This window comes from Propithecus coquereli, unplaced genomic scaffold (assembly GCF_000956105.1).
Source record: "Propithecus coquereli isolate 6110/MARCELLA unplaced genomic scaffold, Pcoq_1.0 Scaffold340, whole genome shotgun sequence".
In the NCBI taxonomy this organism is placed as follows: Eukaryota; Metazoa; Chordata; class Mammalia; order Primates; family Indriidae; genus Propithecus; species Propithecus coquereli.
The window spans coordinates 617131-633788 of NW_012149064.1; the positions used below are offsets into that span (position 1 = coordinate 617131).

At 36.4% G+C, this 16658-nt stretch overlaps 1 pseudogene; it reads left to right on the plus strand.

The window, feature by feature from the left end:
* The first annotated feature begins 13830 nt into the window (after positions 1–13830).
* Positions 13831–14827, plus strand: LOC105815640 (annotated as a pseudogene).
* Positions 14828–16658: the final 1831 nt, after the last annotated feature.

A 16658-nucleotide genomic window follows, 5' to 3' on the forward strand; every position in this document is an offset into this window, starting at 1 on the left:
TTTCGTCAGTCTTTAAGGAGTATAAAGATTAGCATCTACTTTGGATAATTTGCTAGGAAAAGCATGCCACTGAAGATTGTCACATCTTTTTATTCATTTATTGCTGGACACTCAGGTTGATTCCATCATGGCTATTGTGAGTAGTGTTGAAATACACATGGGAGTTTTTAAGTTGGCAGATAAAACTACATATGTTTACCATATAAAACATGATGTTTGAAAGTATGTATAAATAGTGGAATGGTGAAATATACATAATTAACATATGCATTACCTCCCACAGTTGTCCTTTTTGTGGTGAGAATACTTAGCATCCAGTCTCAGCATTTTTGAAGAGTCTACCATATTATCTTTAACTATAGTCACCACAGTGTGTAGTATATCTCTGGAACTTATTCCTCCTATCTAACTTAACTTTTATATCCTTTGTGTGGTACTCTTTTTAAAGCAATACCATCTGATTTTAAGATATTACATTTATTCCTCTAAACCTAAGTACCTTAGCATAGGGCACTGGCTTTCAGACATTTGGGGTCCAGCATGGTGAATTGCTTATGTATCACTCCTGGCTCTCTGGTAAACAGTCTCCATTTGGTCTGAGTCAGAACCAGGTGCCCATGGATGGACCTGAACCACAGAGTACATATTTCTCTATCAGAGAGAAAGGTCACCCCTTAACCAGACCCACAGGGCTATGCTGATAGGTTCTCTCCAGTGGTGCTGCCGCCTCGCACCTCCCCATACCTGCTGATGCCTGCTCCCTAGGAGGGAGAATCAGGCAGCTTCTCTCAGTTAGCACTGAAATCTGTGTGGAGAGAAGACAGAGCATGTAAAGGAAATTTCATTAATAGGACGTGAAACTTACTGTGTTTAGGCCAACAACTGACATTATATGTACATATGCACGCATCCATGTGATATTATTGTGGTTTTGATTTGCATCTCTTTAATAAAGAACAATGCTAATCATCTAATCTTTGCTTATTGGCTTTAACTTTAATGGGGGTATACTCGTTTTGGTCACATAATTTCCTTTTGTACAGTTCGAGTCAAAGCTGTAGGTGTGCCCTTCACTCAGTGAGTATGCATCGTGTCCATTAGGTGTGAATTTACTTATCCCCATTTCCCCTGCCACCTACTTGATTTCCCTTGTGTTTTACTTCCATATGTACACATAATTGTGGATCTATTTGGTCCAGGTTAGTATTGAGTACATGTGGTATTTGTTTTTCCATTCGTATGAGACTTGACTTAGAAGAATGATCTGCAGCTCCATCCAGGTTGTTACAAAAGATACAATATCACAATTTTTTATGGCTGAATAGTGCTCCGTGGTATACATATATCACATTTTATTAATCCACTCACATATTGATGGGCATGTGGGTTGTTTCCAAATCTTTGTGATTGTGATTTGTGCTGCAATAATCATGCGAGTACAAATGACTTTTTTGTAAAATGTCCTTTGGGTAAATACTAGTAGTGGGATTGATGGATCAAATAGTATGTAGGCTTTTAGTTCTTTGAGGTATCTCCATACTTCTTTCTATAGAAGTTGTATTGGTTTGCAATCCCACCAACAGTGTACAAGTGTTGCTTTCTCTCCACATCCTCACCAGCTTCTGTTGTTTGGGACTTTTGATAAAAGCCATTCTCACTGGACTTAGATGATATCACCTTATGGTTTTGATTTGCATTTCCTTGATTATCAAAGTATTGAGCATTATTTTATGTATTAGTTGTCCCTTAGTCTATCTTCTTTTGAAAAGTTTCTGTTCATCTCTTTTGCACAATTTTAATGGGATTGTTTGATTTTTTTCTTGCTGATTTGCTTGACTTCTTTGTAAATTCAGGTTTTTAGTTCTTCACTGGATGTATACCATGCAAATATTTTCTCCCATTCTGTGGGTTGTCTATTTGCTATGACTGTGTCCTTGGCTGTGCAAATGCTTTTTAATTTGATGAGGTGCCATTTACTTATTTTTGTTATTGCTGTCATTGCTTTTGGGGTCATCTTCCTAAATTCTTTCACTAGGTTGATGTGTATAAGAGGTTTTCCCAACATTATCTTCTAGAATTGTTGTAGTTTCATTCCTTAGGTTTAATTCTGTTATCCATCATGAATTACATGTGATCTTTGGATGATTTTACATTGGTGGGTGTCTATTGTGCTGATCAATGTATAATGCAATTTTGAGTATTTCCTGCAGAGCAGGTCTCATCTTTGTAAATTCCCTAAGTGAATCTTTCTCCGGGAAAATCTCTATTTCTCCCTCATATAAGAAACTTAGTTTTGCAAGAGATAAATTTCAAGCTGGCCATTACTCTGTTTTAGAAGACAGAGAATGGGTCCCCAGTCCCTTCTGGCTTGTAAGGTTTTCAGTCGAGAAGTCTGCAGTTAGTCTGATAGATTTTCCTTTATACGTTACCTGTTGTTTTCACCGTACAGATTGTAGGAGTGCCTCTTTCATTTTACTTTGGCCACCTTATTGAGTATCTGCCATGGTGATTGCCTCTTCATGGGAATCTCCCAGGAGTCCTTGGGCTTCTTTTGCCTGGATATCTAGGTTTCTAGGTAGGCCAGGGAAATTTTCCTCAATGATTTCCTCAAATAACTTATACACCTCTTGTGTAATTTCTTCTTCGCCCTCAGGGATGTGTATGATTCTTATGTTTGGCCTCTTTACCTAATCCCACATTTCTTGTATGCTTTGTTCACTCCTTTTATGTCTCCGTTCTTTCTCTTTGACTGATTTATTTAGCTCATAGGTGTTTTCTTCAAGCTCTGAGATTCTTTCTTTTTCCTGATCTAGACTATACTTTAAGCTTTCCTCTATGCTTTGTAATTCCTTGAATGAATTTTTCATTTCCAGAATTTATGTTTGTTTTTTCTTTCATACTTTGATTTCTTAGAGATTTTTTCACTCATTTTCTGCATTGCTTTTGTTGCTTCTTTGTGTTTAGTTGCTACTTTCTCTTGTATTTCATAGAATTTTCTTACAATCTATATTTGAAATTCTTCACCTATCCTTAGAACCATTTTTTTTAGGTTGGTATCTATTGGCGGGGAGTCATTGATTACTTTAAGGGAGGCCCTTTTCTTCTGATTGTTTTATGTTTCTTGATTCCTTCTCATCTGACCTCTTAATTGGGAGCTGGGGTGATAGGGCTGGCTTATGGCCCAGTCTGCAAGTCCCCAAATATTGATCCCTGACCATACCTGAGAGAGGCATTCTGGTCCTGAGTTGTCTTTGGGGTGTTTTAGCAGGTTTTATGAACCTCTTGGCTTACCTTTGACCTGTTGTCTTCACCTCTTCTTAATGGAGTACAGTGAGTTTTGTCCCCCAGTTTAATCTCTGAACTGGTGGATTGTACTTGTGGATATAAATCTGCAACTCCCTAATTGCTTGAGTTGGAAGGCACTATGTTTATCTATGGGGTTGTTCCCACTGTCATTGATTGTAATTTACATGGAGGAACCAGCTGCCAAGGTAATCTTTGTGTTCGTGTTAGGCTGTGGTCCCCCAGGTGGAGTACACAAGTATCCCAAGCTTTAGGAGGGATCCTGTAGCTCCCATCAGATTGCTTGGTTCTTACTCCCTCTGAGATGGGGAGGGAGCAAGATAGGTGATGACTAGAATGCAAGAGCCTTAGGGGCTATTCTAAGTCTCAGCAGGGCTTGGAGGCTGCTTTTCTAGTCACTAGGGGCAGCCACTGATATGGAGTTCAGGGCTATCTCTCCAAGTCTGAAGAGCTGCTCCTGATGGGAGGGGCCAATCATGTGGTTGCTAAGGCCCGAGCCAGGTTTTTTCCATCCTTCTCTGCCAGCCCAGTTTCTCTGGGGTGGAGTGTGTCCTTCCCTATTTTCTCCCTGGAACTCCATAGTCCTAAATGGAAGTGTTTTTAGTTTTTCCCTATTCAGTATGATGTTGGCTGTGGGTTTGTTGTATATGACTTTTAACCTTTGGAGGTATGTCCCATCAATGCCTATTTTGTTAAGTGTTCTTATCATAAAAGAGTGCTGAAACTTTGTCAAATGCTTTTTCTGTGTCTATTGAGAAGATTATATATTTTTGTTTTTACTTCTGCTTGTGTGGTGAATTACATTCATAGATATCCGTATGTTGAACCATTCCAGCATCTCTGGGATGAATCACACTTGGTCGTGATGGATTATTGTTTTGATGTGGAGCTGAATTTGATTCGCTAATTTTTGTGTCTATATTTGTAAGGAATATTGGCCTGTACTTTTCTGTTTTTGTTGAGTTTTTTTCCTGGTTTGGGAATCAGGGAGATGTTGGCTTTCTAAAACATGTTAGGGAGGATTCCTTTGTTCTCGATGTTGTGAAATAATTTCTGCAGGATGGGCACCAGTTGTTCTTTGTAGGTCTGGTAGAATTTGTGTCCCCATCTGGTCTGGGACTTTCTTTTAAGGAAGGGTTTTTATTTTTCCTTCAATTTTGGTACTTGATATTGGTCTCTTCATGAGTTCTATTACTTCCTGATTGAGCCTAGGGAAGCTGTGTAGTTGTAGGAATTTGTCCGTTTTCTCCACATTTTCGACCATATGTGCATAGAGATTTTTATAGTATTCACAGATGATATTTTTTTATTTCTGTGTTATCAGTTGTAATTTCTCCTTTTTCATTTCTGATTGAGCTTAGTAGAGTCCTTTCTTTTCTGTTTCTCATTAGTCCATAAGAGGTTTGTCTATTTTGTTTATTTTTTCAAAGGTACAGCTTTTTGTTTTGTTAATCTTTCATGTATTTCTTTTATTATTGATTTCATTCAGTTCTGCTCTTATCTTGGTTATTTTTTTTTGCTGCTGCTGTGTTTCGGATTGTTTTTCTCTTCTTTTTTCCAGTTCTTTGAGTTGATTGATTAGACCGATGATTTGAGTCTTTCTATGTTTTGGATGAAGGCATTTTAAGACTATGAATTTTCCTGTTTTGGACTGCTTTAGCTGTGTCCCACAGATTTTGATAACTTGTGCCCCTTTGTCACATAGTTCAAATAATATTTTGATTTCCATCTTAATTTCCTCCTTGATTCAATAATCATTCAGCAGTAGGTTGTTTATTTTCATGACTTTGTGTAGAAATGAGTGTTTCTGTTGGAGTTGATTTCTAATTTTATTCCACTGTAGTCTGAGAAGATGCATGATATAATTTCTATTTTTAAAAAATTTCTTGAGACATGTTTTATGGGCTAGGATGTAATACATCTTAGAGAATGTCCCATGAGCTGCTGAGAAGAATGTATATTCAGTGGTTTTTGGGTTGAAAGTTCTGTAAATATCTGTTAGGCCCATTTGTTCTAGAATTCTGTTTAAATCCATTGTTTCTTTCTTTATTTTCTGTTTGGAAGATCTGTCCAGTTCTGTCAGTGGGATGTTGAAGACCCCAGCTATTACAATGACATTGTTTATCATTTTGTTTAAATCAAATAAGATTTGCATTATGAATATGGGTGCACCAGTGTTGGGTGCATAAATACTTAGAATTATTATGTCTTCTTGTGGAATTTTTGCCTTTTATCATTATTTAATGACCATCTTTGATTTTCATTACTTTTCTTGATTTGAAGACTAAGTTATCTGATATGAGAACTGCTACACCAGCATTCACTTTGTCTCCATTTGTGTGGAATATTTTTTTCCATTCCTTCACCTTGAGTCTGAGTGGGTCTTTGTGGGTTAGATGTGTTTCATGAAGACAGCAGATATTTGGTTTGTGTATATATTTATCCATTCAGCCAGCCCATGACTCTTCAGTGGGCAGGTCAAGCTATTCACATTTATTCAAAGAATTGATAAGTGGGGTGCTTTTGGTTCATCCTGTCAAGTAGATCTTTTTTACTTTGTTTTATGTCTTGAGCCTTTGTGGTATCTGGTCTTTGACCTTAGCTTTTGGATAATTTTACAATGGTAAGTGTATATTTGCTGGTCTCTGTTCAACACAGTTCTGAGTACTCCTTGCAGGGCAGGGTTGCATAATCTATTTGAGGGAATAATTGAGGAAAATTTCTCTGGCCTTATTAGGAATTTAGATATTCAGGCACAAGAAGCCCAACGGACTCCTGGAATATTCATCACAAAATGGAAAACACCACAACACATAGTCATCAGACTGGCCAAAATACACATGAAAGAGGCCATCCAATCAGCAGTAAGATGTAAGCAACATTTAACTTACAAAGGAAAACCCATCAGACTAACTATAGACTTCTGAACTGAGACCTTACAAGCTTGAAGGGACTGGGCCCCATTTTCAGTGTTCTCAAACAGAATAATGCCCAGCCTAGAATTTAGTACCCTGCAAAACCCCTTCATATATGAAGGGCATATGAAGTATTTCTCAGACAAGCAAACACTAAGGGAACTTGTAAAGACTCATATTTTAAAATTGTGTACTAGAAACTATAAATAATACTTAACTGAGACTCTGGATCTAGTCTCATTCCTTTTAAAAATGTTGTCATTTTTTGATGAGGAAATTAATTTGGCTAGATTGAATATCCAATACTTATCTCCCTTATGGTGGGAACAGGTGAAATCCTCATTCAGTTCTTATACACACATGTGAAATGCACATATATGTGTGTTTCTATATGTTAATAATGATATATAATATTTTATCCAGCATTTATAATTTTTGTCTGTGAGAGTGTTAGTTCAAAAACTATTCTACCATTACTAAAGTGCATGACCTCAGGGTTTGTTTTGCTTTGTTGAGTTTCTGGACTTTTATATAAATGAAGTTATGTACTATGTATATTTTAACATCTACTTTCTTTTATGCAACCTTATATTTATGATATTCATTCATGCTGTTGCAGATAATTACAGTTTGTTCACTTAAAAAAGTATTTTATGCATTGTGGTTGAATATACATGACATTGACCATTTTGACCATTTTTAAGTGTGCCATCCAGAGGAATTCAGAACGCTCACATTGTTTTGCAACTCTCATACCTATCCATGGAGAAGATTTTAAATCTTGCAACACTGAAACTCTGTACAGATTAATGAATAGTTTCTAATTACCTATTCTAGGAACTATCGTTCTACTATATTTTTATGTCTAATATATGTTTCTATGAATTTATTCTAAGTCCTCATATGAGAGGAATCATACAGTATTTGAACTTTTGTGACTGACTGGCTGATTTCACTTATCACACTGTCCTTAAGATTCATCTATATTGTAGCATATGTCAGAATTATTTTGCTTTTGATAAGTGAATAATATTCCACTGTATGTATAAGTCATATTTTGTATATTTATTTATTCACTGATGTTGCCGATACAAACAACACTTGGGTTGCTTCCCCCTTTTAGCTGTTGTGAGTAATAGTGCTATCACCATAGGTGTACATATATCTCCTGATGTCTCTGCTTTTATGTCTTTTGTTTATATACCCAGAAGTTAAATTACTATATCATACAGTAATCCTACATATAATTTTTGAGGAATCACCACACTGTTTTCCATAGAAGCTGCAACATTATACATTCCCACTGACAGTGTACAAGGGTTCTAATTGCTCTACATCCTGTCCAACAGTGGTTATTTAGTGTGTGTGTGTTTTTAATAGTAACGATTCTAATGTGTGTGAAGTGATAACTCACTGTGGATGTGATTTGCATTTCACTAATGAGTAGTTATATTGAACATCTTTTTAAGTCATTATTGGACATTTTATATGTTCTTTAGAGAAATGTCTGTCCAAGTCCTTTGCCAATTTTTGCATGAGGCAGTTTTTGTTGTTGTTGTTGTTGTTGCTGTTATTGAGTTGTAAGAGCTCTTTATATAGTCAGGATATTAATCCATTATCAGATACAGGATTTGCAAACATTTTCTCCCACTGCAAAACTTTCTTTATTTTCATAAAATTAAATTTGTCTATTTTTTCTTTTGTTGCATGTTCTTTTGGTGTCCTAGCAGGAAATCACTGTCAAATCCACTGTCATGTCACTTTTCCCTATATTTTAGTCTAAGAATTTTATAGTTTTAGCACTTAAACTTAGATTTTGGATCCATTCAGAGTTCATTTTTGTTTGTGGTATAATTTAAGGGTCCATGTTCATTCTTTTGCGTTTACATATCCAGTTTCTCAGCACCAATTGTTGTAAGGACTGTCCTATCTCCACTGAATGGTCTTTGCATCTTCATAAGAAATTATTTGACCATATACATGAGGGTTTAATTATGAGCTCTCTATTCTATTCCATTAGTCTGAATGTGTGTCTTTATGCCAGCAACATATTTTTGGAAACTTTCAGTAAGTTTTGAAACTTGGTGTAAATTAAGTAAGTTTGCTCTTCATTTTTAAGATTAGTTTTGCTGGAGATTCCATATAAACTTTAAGATCGATTTCATTTATTTCTGCAAAAACAATCTTTGGGAATTTTGCCTTCTTGGTTATTCCATAGCTCACTGCACTTCACACCTCTGGTCTCAAGCAATCCTCCCACCTCAGCTACCCAGTATATGGGACTACAGGTATGAGCCACCACACTGGGCTACTTTTTAAATTTTTTGTAGAGACAGAGTCTGCTATGTATTCCAAGCTGGGCTGGAACTCCTGCACTCAAGTAATCTTTCCACCTTAGCCTGCCAAAATGCTGGGATTAAAGGCATGAGCCACCATGCCCAAACCCCTTCATTTTGTTAACATGCAATGTCAGTTTTCATGAGTTAAAACATCCTTGCATCTGAAGAATAAATCTCATTTGGTCATGCTGTAAAATCCTTTTATTTTGCTGCTGAATTTGGTTTGCTAGGATTTTGTTCAGGAGTTTTACATCAGTGTTCATAAGAAATATTAGTCTATAATTTTCTGTAGTGTCTTTTTCTGTCTTTGGTAATGCTGGCATCATGGAATGAGTTTGGAACTTAACTCTCTTCAATTTTTTTGAAGAGTTTGAAAAGGATTCCTGTTCTTCTTTAAATACTTGAGAGAATTCATATGTGCATATCTCTGGTAAAGGGCTTTTCTTTCTTGGGAAGTTTTCAACTACTACATCAATATACTTCCTCATTATGGATCTATTCAGATTTTCTTTGTGGTCAAGTCTCAGTAAGTTTTCTATACCTAGGTATTTGTTCATTTTTGTCTAGGTTGTCCTATCTGTTGTTATACAGTGATTCATAGCACACTGCTTAAAGCATCTTACTTCTGTAGAATCAATAGTAATGTCACATTTTCATTTCTCATTATAGCGTTTTGAGTATTCTGTCATTCTTTTCTTAGTGTAGCTAAAGGTTTATCAATTTTGTTAACCTTTTTGAAGAACCCAGAACCAACTTTTGGTTTCATTGGTTTTCTCTTGTTTTTCAAACCTCTATTTTATCTCTTCTTTACTTTTTATTATTTTATTCTTTCTTTTTGCTTTGCATCTATTTTATTCTTCTGAAATAATTCATTAGTTTGTAAAGTTAAGTTATTGATTTGATATCTTTCATTTTTAATGTATTTATAGCTATTAATTTTTCATCTTAGTACTGCTTTTGCTGTATCCCGTAACTTTTAGTATGCTTTGTTTTCATTTTCCTGCTTATCTAAGTATTTCCTTATCTTCCTCATGATTTCTTCTTTTACTTATTGCTTGTGTAAGAGTGTGTTGTTTATTTTTTACAAGTTTGTGAACTTTCTAGTTTTCCTTCTGTTATTTATTTAATTTTTGACTTAATTTACAGTGTCTCCAGGAAAATGTCCCAGGTGCACTTAAGACTAGTGTGTATTCTCTTTCTGTTGGGTACAGTAACCTGTATATATCTCTTAGATCTAATTACCTAATGGTTTATTGAAGTTCTCTACTTCTAAATTATCTCTGTCTGAATGCACTATTCATTACTGAGAGTGGTGTATCAATATTTTCAAATATTATTTTAGAACTGTCTATTTCTTCAATTCTGTCAGTTTGTTCTTCATATATTTTAACGGTCTATTATTAGGTACATAAATATCTATAATATTTACATTTTCCTGCTAAATGAAACTTTTATGAATATATAATGCCATTTTGTTGTCTTGTAACATTTTTAAATATAAAGTCTATCTTCTTTGATATTAATATAGCCACCCCAGCTCTCTTTTTTGCTCCCTGTTTGCATGAAATATCTGTTTTCCTCCTTTTACTTCCAATCTATTTATGGCTTTGTAAAAACATGATAGCTGGATCATGTTTTTTAATCTATTCTACTAATCTCAGTGTTTTGATTGGATAGTGTAATGCATTTGCTTTTATAATAATTACTTATAAGTAGGGACTTCTGTCATTTTATTATTTATTTTCTATATGCCTTATACCTTTTTGTCTTATATTTTCTACACTACTGTCTTCTTTTATGTTTAGCTGATTTTTAAGTGAAAGATTTTCATTTGTGTTTGTGTGTATTCTATGGATATTTCATTGTAGTTGCCACCATGGAGATTACATTTAATATCTGAGTGTATTTATTGCAATTGCTGCATAGTACTGTATTCAATTATATAAGTATACCATATATTTTAATCTATTCTACTTTCGATGGATATCACTGTTATTTTTGAAATTAATATACTTTATTTTGTAGATATGTTTTAGGTTTATATAAAAATTGAGTGGAAAGAACAGAAAGTTCTCATATATTCCCTTCCCCCCAACTAACTTCTTGCTTATTATCATCATCTTGCATTAGTGTGGCACATTTTTTATCATTGATGAACTGATATACAAAAGTTATTAAACTAGAATCCAGAGTTTGCCTTAGGGTTCACTTTCTTTACATTCTATGGATTTTGATAAATGCATAATGACATGACTTTATCCACTATTACTACATTGTGTAGAATAGCTTTATTTTTTTAAAACATCTCCTGTTCCCCCCCTATTCATCCCTCTCTTCTTTCCCTCAAGCTTCTGGAAACCACAGATCTTTTTCCTGTCTCCACAGTTTTGCCATTTATAGAAGGTCATACAATAGGAATTATGTAGTATGTAGCCCTTTCAGACTTGCTCCTTCCACTAAGCAACATGTATTTAAGATTCTTCTATGTCTTTTCAATGCTTCATAGCTAAATTCTTCTTATCAGTGAATAATGTTCCATTGCATGGAACCACAGATATTTTATCTGTTCACCTGTTGAAGGACATCTTGGTTGGTTCCATGTTTTGCCAAGTATGAATAATGCTGCTCTAAACATCCACAGATTTTTGCGTGGATGTACATATTCCCTTCCTTTGAGTAAGGCCAAGGAATGTGATTGGTGTATATTATGAAAACGTACACTTAGCTTTCTAAGAGACTGGCTAACTGTCTTCCAAACTGGTTATACCATTTTGCATTCCACTAGAAATAAATGAAAGTTCCTGTTACTCCACACCTCCTCCAACCTTCAGTGTAGTCAGTGTCTTAGATTTTAGCCATTCTGATAGGTGTGTAGTGGCATGTCACTGTTACTTTAATTTTCATTTCCTTAAAGACATATGTATTGCGTATGTTTTCATATGCCTCTTTGCCAATTTTATATGTTCTTTAGTAAAATATTTATTAAAATATTTTGCCATTTTATAATTGGATTGTCCATTTCTTATTGTTGGGTTTTAAGGGTGTGTATACGTGTGTTTGTTGGTGTATGTGTGTGTGTGTGTGTGCATATATATATATAAATAAAATATATTATCCTATATATATTATTCTATATAATATATAAAGGATGTCAGATCTTGATCATGTGTGTGTTTTACACAAACCTGGCTTTATTAAAGAAGTCGATTCACAAACTTCTTCCAAACCCATAGAATCACATTACTTAGAATGCAGCCCAGGATAACAAATGATTTATATGTACAATGGAACTAGAGAGGCAGTGCTTAGTTAAGTGGATCTCAGATCAATTATTCAATCAGAATCCAATGGCAAGTTGGAAGAAATAGCATCCTTTTTGTCCTCCCCCACTACTTCTGTCTATTGGTCTGAGTGGGAGCATTCGTGTGTTTATTTATTTATTTTTTTATTTTTAAGGTATGTGTCAACATTTATTTTAATAGTCCCCTACGGATGAAACTTTAGGTTTTCAGTATTTTATTTTTTCAAACATTACTACAGTAAACGTCTTTGTACCCAAATGATAGTACATATGTGTAGAAATATCATTATAACTTCATAGAAGGAAAATTATTGGGTCAATCATCTCTTCATAAATACCAAACAGAGTTACTGTGAGGATTTAATGAGGCAATTCAGACACAGTACTTAATACAGGCTCTTTAAGTGTCTTAGGTGATTCTAAGGTGAGGCCAGGGTCAAGCTTGAGTACTCCCAGATCCATGTATGAGAGTTGGATTCGCCCTTTCTTCCAAAGGGCCGTCATATGGCTTGCTCTGGTTGGGTTTGGTAGGGGCAGGTCAATGTGGCCCATATTCTCGTTGACATAGCAGAAATTGCTGGCATCCATGGCAAGGGATAGCACCTAAAGGCAGGAAAGGAGAAACTTACACTTTGGTCTCAGTGAGGGAGCTCATTGTTCATGAATATCTCCTATGACATAGGACAGGGGAGTGTGGGCCTTTTGTGCACTTCAAGGTTCTTCAGCCTATGGATATGGTGGTAGCAGATGAAGGGGTTGTCCTGATGCCTTTAAAGGCATATTCTCAAAGTGGAGATGTTATTTGTGGAGGTGATCTTCCCTTAAAAAAAAAAAACAGAAGAGGGGAAGTCAGAGGAAGAAATGATAGTTTTCACATGAGTGTGTCCCAGGTCAGGAGATGTATCTACTTTTCCCACTGGAATGTCATGTAATGGGCAGTAAACTTGCTGACCTCTGCCCAGAGAGGCAGAGAGATATTATTTCTATTATGCTGGGCAGTAAGCAAGACTGCCTTTTGCCCCAGAGGGAGGCACTATTTCTATCATCGAGGCCGCTGGCTACACAAACATCCCTATAAAAATACACTAGGTTTTATGGGTTTTCAAAAACAAGTTTGAGTAAGACTCCATCAGCATGAATCCATGTCAAATATTATGAGACAGTAACTGCAGAAATATTCAGTGAAACTTTACAAAATGTTATGGTATTGAAGATATTCTGAAAAAATACTTTGGGATAATTATCTTTATTATTGAAGACTTAAGTATTTTTTAAGGCCTGGGAGTGTATCCTTGTAGTAAGTGAAGTCTCAAGAAAATGATCAATGTGATTATTTTATGCAATCTCATAACTAAAGTGATTAATAACAGTGCTTCTCTTCTTGATAATCAAGAGGTGGGCATTAGCAATTCTGTCTTGAGATGTAGAGCGTTCATATAAGGGATTTCTAGGATGGAAACTAAACTGAGAAAGAGCCAGGACAATTTTCAAGTGATACAGTTAATAGGGTTTGGGGGTAGAATATGGCCCACCAAAGGTCCCCATGTTCTAATTCCCAGACAATAAGAATATATTAGATTTCATGATAAAGAAATATAAGGTAGCAGGGGTCCTTTCTGGAGAGCAGCCGGGGTTGAGCTGCCACACGCTGGGGCTCAGGCCTTGGTGGCTAGTAGCTCCCCTGCACTGCAGTTCATAGCAAATCTGAATGTTTTAATTAAAGCATGGACTACAGAAAACAACAAAAAACTTCAGCTAGTGCTTTAATTTCATCTGAAACTATACAGAAGTGTGTCTTATAAGCAGTATATGGAAGAATTTTAAGCCAATCTGGGAGTCTCTGTTTTTTAGTAGGCATTGTTTTTGACAATTACATACAGGTGAATGTTCAACTGGGGAAACTGAAGGTTTTTTATTCAGAAGAAACAAACCAAGAAGACCCTGAGGCTCATGTGCTTCTGAGCCATCATGGATGGCCCTGGCTCTCTTGCCTGCCTTTCCCAGTAGGATGTCCCTGAAATCCCTCAAATGGAGTCTCCAGCTGCTGTCACTCCTGAGTTTCCTTGTGATGTGGTATCTCAGCCTTCCCCACTACAATGTGATAGAACATGTAAACTGGATGTACTTCTATGAATATGAGCCCATTTACAGACAAAAGTTCTGTTTGAGAGCATTCAGAATGTTGTCATTGGAACCTATTTCTGGTCATCCTGGTGAGCTCCTACCCCTCAGATGTGAAAGACATACAGGCCATTAGAGTTATGTGGGGTGAAGAAAGGTCTTGGTGGGGATATGAGGTTCTCACATTTTTCTTACTAGGCCAGCAGGCTTGAAAGGGAAGGCAAAATGTTAGCATTGTCCTTAGAGGAAGAACATCTTCTTTATGGTGTGACATCATCCAACAAGATTTTTTAGACACATATAATAACCTGACCTTGAAAACCATTATGGCATTCAGGTGAGTAACTTTGTTTTGCCCTTATGTCAAGTATATCATGAAGACAGACACCGATGTTTTCATCAATACTGGCAATTTAGTGAAGTATCTTTTAAACCTAAAATACTCAGAGAAATTTTTCACAGGTTATCCTCTGATCCGTAATTATTTCTGCAGAGGATTTTACCAAAAAAAAAAAATCCATATTTTATATCAGGAGTATCCTTTCAAGGTGTTCCCTCCCTATTGCAGTGGCTTGGGTTATATAATGTCCAGAGATTTGGTGCCAAGGATCTATGAAATGATGGGTCATGTAAAACCCATCACGTTTGAAGATGTTTATGTCACAATCTGTTTGAATCTATTGAAAGTGAAAATTCATATTACAGAAGACATGAACGTTTTCTTCTCATCTAGAATCCATTTGGATATCTTTCAACTCAGATGTGTGATTGTACCCCATGGCTTTTCTTCCAAGGAGATCTTCACTTTTTGGCAGGTTATGCTAAGGAACACCACATGCCATTATTAACATCACAAGCTACCAAAAAGAAGGAGAGGATACTTTGTGGAAAGTGTTAAAGTTGGTACCATGAAAAATTCCTAGGAAGGTCAGTGTGCTGGCTTATGCTGAACTGAAACTCATGAAGAACCTGGAGACTGGAAACTGGAGACTGGAGGGGTAAGCTTTGTTTGTGATCTTTTTTGACAAAAATCAAGTCAGGCCCTTTAAAGATGATATTTAGAAGAATTAAATACCTTATAAAGAAATTGGAGGTTTTTGCTAATGAAATTAGTAGAACCAAACAATTTGAACATGTCATTCTATAGGCTAGAATTTCTTAAAAGGGTTTCTCTGAATTATAAGCTCATTAGTTCTTAACAGCACAGCAATGTGGAGTTTTATTTATTGAACAATCTAGTCACTTAAAGGTTTAGCATATATCTTACATGGATTACCAATTTAAAAACATAGTTCTGTGTAGAAAAACTTCACTGAAGTTATACTGAACAAAATTTCATCTGTTTTTGGTCATTTAGAAGGTACTTCAAGATGTTGCAATATTTCAGAGTTATCGATTATTACTTAATATTACTTTGAACTTTCCGGGTGTTTAAATGTTTTGATGGTTTCAATACTGTGTAAATAGAATGGTGAATCACTCTTTACACCGAAACATTTTTCCAGTAACTTCACTGATTAGTTTGTTATTAATAGACCTATTAATGTAAAGTCATAGGTTATTATTGCGTTATCAGTAATCTGTTGGACTTTGTTAAATATTTCACAGTGGCAATACAGAGAAGAATTAAAGCAAGAAAATCTAAATTATCGGTCCCCCTCCAAACATCCAGCCCCTCTCATGTTCCTTTTGGGATTACAGCAGCCTCCAGGCGACCAGACCCTAGACCTCAGAGGATTCCCGAAAAAGGTGGAGCCGCTTTGGACGTTAGGAGGACTGGCGCATTAGTGTATTTGGCGAGGGTTTGGAGGTCTCCATAGTTACCTCTGTCGCGCGTGACGTCATAGTGGAAGGCTGAGAGGGCGCAGTTGGGGGGGTGACTTACTGGCCTTGGATCTGGGGTGACTGGTAAGAGGAGTGGACACATCTAGCCGGGTGGAACGGGAAAGACGGTAGACATCTACCTGCTGCTGCTGTCCGCCCAAAGGAATTGCCGCAGGAGCCACCCCCAATTGCCTGCGTCTTGAGAGGAGTAACCGCCCTTTTGCAGGAAAGGTGGGGACAACCCTGGCCTCTTGAAATTTATTCACACAGTAGTATTTCCTGTTTGTCTGGGATGCAGGGAAGCCAATACTAACCCCCTGCCCTCCTTCTAGAATGAAAGAGAAACAGCAAAGTAGGCAGTCACAAGACTGTGGAAAGTGCCTCAGTGTGGGAAACACAAGGAAGGTACTGTGGGATCCTTCTCCAACATGGACTGTGAAGCCCCTGCTCTGCTCTGTGGACTCTGCTGGATTTCCTCTGACTCCCTTCCCTCCACCAACAAAATTCTCGCTCCCGAATTCCCCTCCCCCAACGTGCACACCAAGGACCTACTCATCCATCAGGAGCCCTGTGCCTCTACCTTTCTCGTTGTGATTAATTACTTCTTCCTCTCTGTTCTCATAGGGTTTGTTTATGCGTCTGCTTAGCCATTTTTGTAGCTCTCTCCCAACACAATAATTGTAAAGTACTAGATGTTCAAATATTTATTGAAGTTAGTAAGACTTCAGGAGAAAAAAAAATTCTGAATTATTGTGTTATTTTTAAAAATATAGTCCCCGGTGTCTTTAGATGTCACTTCATCTGTCTCATTTTTCCACCTGGAAATTCTGAAATAAATAAAAAAGAAAAGTCATG